At 53.6% G+C, this 8,607-nt stretch overlaps 1 long non-coding RNA gene across 1 annotated transcript; it reads left to right on the forward strand.

Moving 5' to 3' along the window:
• Nucleotides 1-916: 916 nt before the first annotated feature.
• On the forward strand, nt 917-4,379 carry LOC121140313. Its single transcript, XR_005877091.1, has 3 exons — nt 917-1,554; nt 2,274-2,435; nt 3,379-4,379. It is a non-coding gene; the product is annotated as an uncharacterized LOC121140313 (long non-coding RNA).
• The last annotated feature ends 4,228 nt before the right edge of the window (nt 4,380-8,607 follow it).

Genomic DNA, 8,607 nt, shown 5'->3' on the forward strand with positions numbered 1-8,607 from the left:
AATGAGAAGTAGGAGACCACTTCAGCCGTGTCCCCAGCTTGACTCCCCAACTCAGCCCACCTCAGCCCATCCTAGGCCCAGTTCAGGATAAGGGTGGCTGCAATCCAGCCTTTGTTGGAATGCACACCGCATTTGCACGTGGCAATTTTGTTTTAAGGCTAGCCAGCGCTCGCTCCTCTGGAACGCACTGAATAAATTTCCCTTTATTAGACACAGCCTCACATTACAGAATCTCCCCCTCATTATTCCCACATAAGCTCGGCATAATGGGCCTCCAGGCTCCTTTGCATTCAGAATCCCCAGCACTTAAGTGCCCAGCCAGGCGTGGGTACAAGCAATTCACAGGAGCAGCCCAGAGGGCGATGAGCAAGGGGACATGGGCTGGGTGCTGGGTGGGAGCTGAAAGGATACTCGGTGCTTGATAGGCTCTCATGGTGCCCACCAGGCTTTCCTGTACGTACACTCGCTCACTCAGTGTGGGCTCCCCTTCTAGCACCCAGATCACAAGCTCTGATCTGACCATGGTCTGGGGCTCAGTCTGCTGTAGCAAAATTTGAAGAAAAAAGAGAAAGGAAGGAAGGAAGAAAAAGAAAGGAGAAAGAAAGAAGGACGGGTGGAGAAGGAAAGCAGGGAAGGAGGCATTCCCACCCAAACAATGGACACAGACAGACAGACAGACAGACAGACAGAGACACACACACAGACACACACACACACACACACACACACAGGCACACACAGGCACACACATACACAGACACACAGACATAGACGCGCGCACACACACACACACAGGGACACAGACACAGACACACACAGACACAGACACACACACAGGGACACAGACACACACACAGACACACACAGACACAGACACACACAGGGACACAGACACACACACAGACACACACAGACACAGACACACACACACACACACACACACACACACACACACACGCAGTATACCCCCCACCTTTCCTGCTGGTCTTCTCTGTAGCTCCAATGCTGGATTGAAGGATCAAAGGCTTCAGGCCATGGACCCCTGGGAAAAGAGAGCCAACAGAATCTCAGGAGAAGGCAGCTTCTGGGGACACACTGCTTCGGTGGAGATGATGTGGAGATGGTGTGATGGTTTTCTGGGTCAGCAGAGAGGTAATGGACCAGTGACTTCCAGCCAGGTAACTGGTTCCTCAGAGTATGCCATCTCCACCTTCAGAAGTCAAAAGAACCCCATCCAAGTGACTGATATCAGGGGGCTCTGATCCTCCTCCAGGAAGTACTCACAAGCCCTGGCAGCTCACCTACCACATACTAGGCTCTGCGCTCAGTTTACAGCCAACTGAAAGTCTTTATTCCACCTGGCTGGGACTACAGTCAGGTATTCAGGTCTAAAGTGTAGTATCCAAAGCACTGGGCTTTGGAAGTCAAAAACCACATCCTGGCCATCTTGCTCAGCAGCTGCAGGGCAGAGCCACAGAAGCAAGCGACTGAGCAGAAGCAAGTGCAAGCGATTAGCTGTGAGGCGTTCTGTACAAGCAGGCAATCTAACCGAAGGTAAGATAAATGAGTTGGGGCATCTTGACCTTGGGTTTGAGGTGGGTAATTTTCCATGGGATTCTTCATCAAGGAGATCAAATTCTAGTTAAACCTGAAATGGCCTCATCAAGAAGACAAGAAGGGAGAATCTTTGCACACTGTCTTGCTGAAGACTCAGAAGAAACAGAAATCTCTGTGGGCAGTGAGCTCTCTCTTTAGATACGGAATGAGCTCTGAGAAGGAGAGGTAGCAGGGGAGGAAATGGGGATCAAGGGGTGGGGGCTGTGGGTGAGGTGACAACGCCAGGGAAGGTGTGTCTGGGAGGCACAGTCAAGCATAACCCTGAGTGAGAGAGCAAGCCGTGAGACATTGGGAAGCCACATACCAGCCCAATGACGGCTCCTCCAAGGCCCTCACACAGGAGTGTGGACCATTTTGTAAGGGAGAAGGAGAATGATGGGAGGCTGATGGGTCTAGGATGTAATGGGAAGAGATGGGCAGGTTTGGGAGGCACACACAGTGGCCTCTCAGAGGCCCGGGAGTTCAGGCCTTCGTAAACTAGCTCACCACAGCCAGAAATGAACCAGCCCCACGAAGGCTGAGGTACCGGAGCCATCGCTGCCCCCCATGAAGGGAGGCGGGGAGAGTCAAAAGCAGACACGTGGCTGGTGTGGAGCCGGGGCAGTGGTCTGGGCAGATATTGATTCCTTCTTTCCTTGTCCTACTGTGTGTCACAGTTCTTTGTAGTCACCTGCTGTTGTAGTCGTCAGCTGCTGCTGTTGAACGGCACGACCCTCCGAGCCAGGCAACCGTCATCTTCATGAGTTTAGCTGTGGCTGCTTGCAAAGGATCATCCCAGCTGGCCTTGTTCATTGCTGACATTTCCTGAAAGGAGGAGGGTAATGGGACCGTCACTTGAGTGTCTGTCAGCCGGTTGTGCTCAGTTCTGCCCCAATTGCATGTGGCCTGGGGGAGGGGCTGGAGTACACGGGCTGGTAATTTACTCACCCATGAGAAAGCCACCCTCCATGCTTGGTACAGATCTTCCAGTGTGGCTACTTTGGTGTCGCCCACAGACCTGTCTGTAACCCTCAGCCACTGCTCTATAGGTAACCTAACAAAGTCACTGGTTCCCCAGGGTGAACTTAGGTAGAAGTGAACTTTGGTTTATCATTGAGACTTTGGTTGGGGTCAGAGGGGAGCTACTTGGCACCCCCACCCCACCCCATTAGAAAATCCTTGCAATACTTACCTTCATCCTGGGCCAGAGATTCCAGTCACAAGATGGGAGAGTGGGAAGGGCAGGCAGAGACTCAACTGCAGCAAGGGGCAGGCCTATTGCAGTCACCTTGTTCCTGTAGTTATCAGTCTGGGCCTGGGATGGGTGGAAGCCCTCAGGGTTGAGTGAGAACTGGGGTGGCGACTGGACAGTTCCTCTGGTCCTCCCTTAGGGGACAGGTGAGGAGGGGCTTCATCTGTGTGCAGTGGTTAGTTCTGGAGTGGGAAATGTGGAATCTGGCTTAGACCCAACTAAGCCCATTGCGGCTGTGGGGCTCTGTCCCTGCAGCAAAGAGGGGGTAATAAGGAGGTTGTCACTTGAAGGATGGGCTCTCCTGTCTGCCAGCCCCCTCCTGTCCCTTCCCTGTGGCTGGTGCCCCAGCGGGGCAGCTGAACCCAAAACAGAGGCTGGGACTCTGCTAGAACTGGTCCCCTGTCCCCTGTGCCCCTCACTGCTACACTGGCTGCCTCTGCCATGCTGACCTCTAGGCTTGACCTCCAGGCCACTCCAGAATGTGCCGACTGTGTTACCTGGACAGACATCCACTGCACATGTCTCTTTAGGATGTCTGGAGGAGGCTGTCGGTGGACAGAGGGCATGAGGAGGCTGTGGATGCAGGAAGCCAGGAATCTGCAGAGTCCTCAGGTAGAGTGGGGACTGGGTCAGACTGCGGGGTTCAGGATGCACAGGCCCTACCCTCTCTGCGACAGCCATGCCCCCCCCCCCACCATGGGGACCCAGCCACCTCCACACCCAGATCTTACTACACAGCCCGATGTAGGCGAGTCTATCTTACCCAGGCAGCGAAGGGCAGTGCTCAAAGGCTTTTCATGCTCCCTCCAGGCCTCCAGAGAATGGCTGGTCCCCGCCCCACCCCCACCCCACAGAGTCACAGTATCTCAGGAGCAACCACCAGTACTCTCCTGCTCCGATACCTTCCTTGGCTCCCCTTCGTTTGTAAAGTCTAATGTGGCAGCCCACCTACTTCCTTCAGGGTTCCCTTTCTTGGGTGATTGGCGGAGGCCCCCCCACCAAGGCCACCATCGAGTGTCTCCCTCAGCAATCCCTTCCTCGCTGGTGTGTCAGTTCTGGCAGGGCCTGGGTTCCTCACACCCTGGCCTGTGCTGGCTTGTCCTCGGCTGGACTTTGGACTTTGATAGGCAGTGGTGGCGGCTGTCTCTCCAGTGGGTGGACCTTGAGATGTTCTTGAAGCTGGGTCCTGGCAGCGGATTTGCCGAACGGATGGAAAGGTGAATGATAGGCACGCAGCTCCCCTGGAGGGGAAACACTGAGGCCTCAGCCCGCAGGGAGCACAGTTTGTCTCTTGTGTGCTAGAATCAAACGGGACCTGGCTCTGAGAAGCTGGCCATCTAGGTGGATGGATCGGCTGCCACCACCGCTGTCTTCACTGATGAAATGGACAAAAGACCACATAGCAGGCGTGGTCTGGGGGCCCCATGCATGCTTCCCAGTAACCATACTCTCTGCTTCAGGACACAGAAGACAGATTCTTTTTTTTTTAGATCCAATAATCTTATTTTTTCTCTCAAATATTACATCCTGACTGTAGTTTCCCCACCTCCCTCTCCTTCCAGTGCCCTTCCCCCACCCCACCCCCCAGAGAGAGCCAGCAGATTCTAACATGATTTTAGTCACTGGGAGTTTGTGTCCAGAAGGCCCAGGAGATCACATGAGGTCACAGCACTGGGCTCCAGGTGGAGGGAGGGGCTTCCTGCTTCCTATAGCTGCTATCCAGTGGGAGTCACAGTTGAGTCTGTGCACATGTGTGTGCGTGCCTATGTGTAATGTCGGCACGTCTGCAACACTGCAATCTATTTCTAAAACATGACCTCATGATCTCATAGGGGAAAAAACCAATGAATATTTACTACCCTTGCTTTTTTTCCCCTTAAAAATTACAATTTGCTGTCTGGTTATTAAATCTATTTTTATTGTTACAAAAATGCCTTCTATGGTTAGGATGAGGGCAGCCCAGGGCTGGAGAAGAGTGTGTGTATGCTCATTGCTGTAGGAGGAGGGGACCTGGCATTCTCTACTCAGAGGCCTCAGAGACAGGCTTATGTGCCAGTGGGCAGCCATGCCAGGCTGGGCTTGGGGCCCAATCCTACCAACATGCAAACCTTTTTGAGAGGGTAGATCTTAGCAAACCTACATAAACCCTGACTTTCGATGTCAAAGGTTCTCATACCCTATGTTGAAGGGTTGAGTGCTTGGACACACACACAATGCACTCCTTAGCTTGAACAGCTTTTGACAATGCTCACTCATGCCGTGGGAGAGTTTGGGAAGGATGGGAAGGATCTGTGGGTCACCCTGTGACACCTCCCCACATCCCACACTGGCCAGTGGCTCTCTTTCTCCTACAAGCTGCTGGGTCTATGTGATGGCCACTATCTGCCTCTAAAGCTTGAGCAAAACTCTCTACAGACCTGGTTATAGGACTTTCCAAGACCAGGCGCTGGGTTTTTCTCCATGACTGGCCTGTGCAATGTGTGTAAGCCCTAGGATCCAGGCCCCGGAAAGGACAGCCCAGCATAGAACAGTGGACATATGGGCTGATGGCTTCGTCTTCCAAGTTAAGGGGCTATCTCCAAGCACTGGCATGTTAACTGCAGGTGTGTTGTCAAAGGACATGGATGTAAGAGTGGTCTCCTATGAAGACCTTGCATCCCCCTGTGTGGATGGGATCTACAGAACTCCTGGATGACTGACCTATGTCCTCACTACGGACTGGCAGTGGCTTTCAAGTGCCCGATGGCCACGGCTTCAATTGGGCAAGACATCCATCCATTCATTCCTTGTTCTTTGGCTCCTGAGAGCCACTCCCCACAGCCTGGTACCCCACTACTGTTTATGTCCATAGTAATGCCTCATACATATCAACTTGTTGAGCGTGTGGCTGAGTTTGTTCTCTGAGGTATAGACTGGCCATGATTTGGGCCTGGATGTTTGGACTATGAAGGGGAGGGAACACTGGTGCATGGCTCAGCCCGTGGAACCAGGCATACATCACAGGCATCTCAGCACACTTTAGCAGCCTTTAATGAAAACCTTGAATACCTGGGCCCATCTGACAGACTCCCCCATTCTGAATTCCTGCCTCTGGGGTATGCCTTCTGCCTGCTTGAGGCCAACGTCTTTTCTCACTATGAATACCTAAGGCTTGTCATTAGGAGGTCAGAGTGTCCCCAGACCAGCACCAGAGCTAGGTGGAAAGGAGGGTTCAGAATGTATGAAGCTGACCTTACAATCTCATTTAAGGATCACGGAGTTGGGCATTGCCACCACAGAGAGTAGAGATGGGGCCTAAGCTGCCACTCCCACTTCTGGGTTGGGAGTTCCTACCACTGCCCCCATGAGGATATTCCAGAGGTCCAGGTGTGCATGCTAGGTTGCACCAGCCTTGGAAGGCTAGCCCCTGGGTAAATAAAGGCTTGGTCTCTAAGCCTGGGACTGTTTCAGGCTCTGGAAACCTTAGCAGGAGAGGTCTAATGGGAGGCCATTGTGCCAATGGGGTGCTCTTGAAGGGATAATGGGACACCAGTCTCTCTCCAGTCCCAACTGTGTTCTTCCATGTCCCTCTGCCATGGCGCCGGCCAACTGCTGACTGAGTCATTTGAAACTATGATCTGGAGTGAACCCTTTCTACCAGTAGGTGGGTATCACAGGGGGCTGTCATAGTGATGGAGCGTGAACCTCATCTTTGGGGGAAGCCCCAGCTTGACCCTGTATAGCATCCTGTGGGCCGCAGCCAAGGCTTGATAAAAGCTGGGCAACCAGCATGCTGTCTGTGGCTTAGGCTCTGTTTTGCACAGAGCAGCTCGGGAGAGGGCTGTCTGCTTTGCAGCATTCTACAGCACAGCGTAAAACAGGCAGCTGGGGAAACGCGTGGACAAGCTCACAGCTGGCACAGCAGCCAGTCACGCACAAGCCTGGCCCTGCCCATCTGACAGCAGAGTCGCCCACCTTGCTCCTCACTCAGACCGGGCAGCGGCCGCTGCGTGGGTGGGCGACCTGCAGCACCATGCTACCTTCTTGTCCTCTGCCGCCCCGTGTGCACAGCTTGGCTGTCTGCTGGCACTCCTCACATCTCACAGGTCCGCGATGGAAACCCAAAGTGGAGCAAGCGGCTTCAGGAGAGGGTGGGGCTGCATCGGGACCCTGTGACCTCTGGAGCACCTGCTCAGCTCCTCGGTTCCGTTTATTCTCCATCACGCTGAAGACGGGTTGGTTCCCCTCTGTGACCTCAGGTCTACGCTCAGGCCCTTGAGCTTCAGATGACCCCTGTAGCTTACCCGACCCCAGGACAAGGACCAGAGCCCAGCACCCAGGCATAACTAAGTGGTCCATCTCCAGGAGATGGGGTGCAACTGCCTGGCCTGAGGTCCCTCCTGGATCTTGGGAGAAAGCCTGGAAGTACAGGCTGAGAGTGTGCCTGGGGGAGGGGCGAATACAGTTGGCATTATAGGCACAGGTGAAGGCTACCTGTTAGTGACCTGGGGTCAGCTGGTGGTACAGTTCCTCTTTCCTCTTCCTCTCTTTCCCTTCCTACCCTCCTCACCTCTTCCCTTTTCTCTCATCTCGCCCTCCTCCTTCCTCTCCATCCTCTTCCCCTCCTCCTCTCCTCTTCCCCCTTTCTCCCTCCTCCTCCTTCCTCTCCATCCTCTTGTGGAGCCCCTAAAACTGTGAACCAAGATAAATATTCCCTCCTTAAATCATCTCTGTGAGGTGTTGGTCACCTCCAGACCCCGAAAACCAGCTCTCATGAGACAACTGAGGTGAGACCTGTCCCCCCACCCCACAGATGTAGACAGAACCAAGTGCCAGGCTGACTTTGGCACAGAGACACCTTGCCCGAGCCTCAGTTTCCCACTCATGAGGAAAGGGATGGATTCAGTTCCACTTCCCGGCTTTGTGGTTATCGGACTCGGAGAACGCAGGGCAGGGCTGCGCTGTTGATCTCATATGTAATTATTTTTTCTCAGGATTACACATTCTTGAATAAAAATGAAATAAGACCTTCAGAATAACAGATGGAATACTTTTTGACCTAGCATTAATATGCCACAAGGCAGGCAGGAAAATAAATCAGTAAGATTAAAGACATGCAGGGCCCAGGAGAACAGCCGCTGGGGGGCGTGGCGGGGGAGGGGCAGCTCCAAGGATATTTATTTGCTCTGACATTAGGGCATTAAGCTGGTGCATATGTAACGCCACATAAAAATGACACCAGCAGCGCATCCCTCAGCTGGCACCACTGTCTTTGCCAGGAGTCCTCCTAATTAACAGCGGAGGAACTGCCTCCCTGTCCATCCCGGGAGCTTTAGCCCGGGCGTCTGATGAAGGCCCATCCATCTTGGGAGACTTAATTGCGGAGGTGGGGGTGTAGGATCCAGGGAAGTTGGACAGGAGAGGGAGATGGGAACCGGAAAGTGGAAGGAATGGGCATGTCAGTTCTTGCCAGCTCTGTAACTATTCATCAGTGGTCCTCATTGCTGACCCACGAGGCACATGTCATTTATGCCCAAGTGGCAGACCCCAAGGTGCACACATAGGGTGTGAGGCCATGCTCCCTTCTCACAGGCTGGGCCTGCTTGTGCAGTGAGTCTTGAGGACACAGGACACACCACAGTCCTAAGGGTGAAGAGGACTTGGGGAAGAGGGTCCCTCCGGCTCTGACTACTGTGGTCCTAGGGTCAAATGCATCAGGGTTACTTGGTCCCACAGACAGCTGAGTATACTAAGGCCCAGCCCTGGGGGAAGCAGTCTGA

The sequence above is a fragment of the Mesocricetus auratus genome, unplaced genomic scaffold (assembly GCF_017639785.1).
Source record: "Mesocricetus auratus isolate SY011 unplaced genomic scaffold, BCM_Maur_2.0 Super-Scaffold_100004, whole genome shotgun sequence".
In the NCBI taxonomy this organism is placed as follows: Eukaryota; Metazoa; Chordata; class Mammalia; order Rodentia; family Cricetidae; genus Mesocricetus; species Mesocricetus auratus.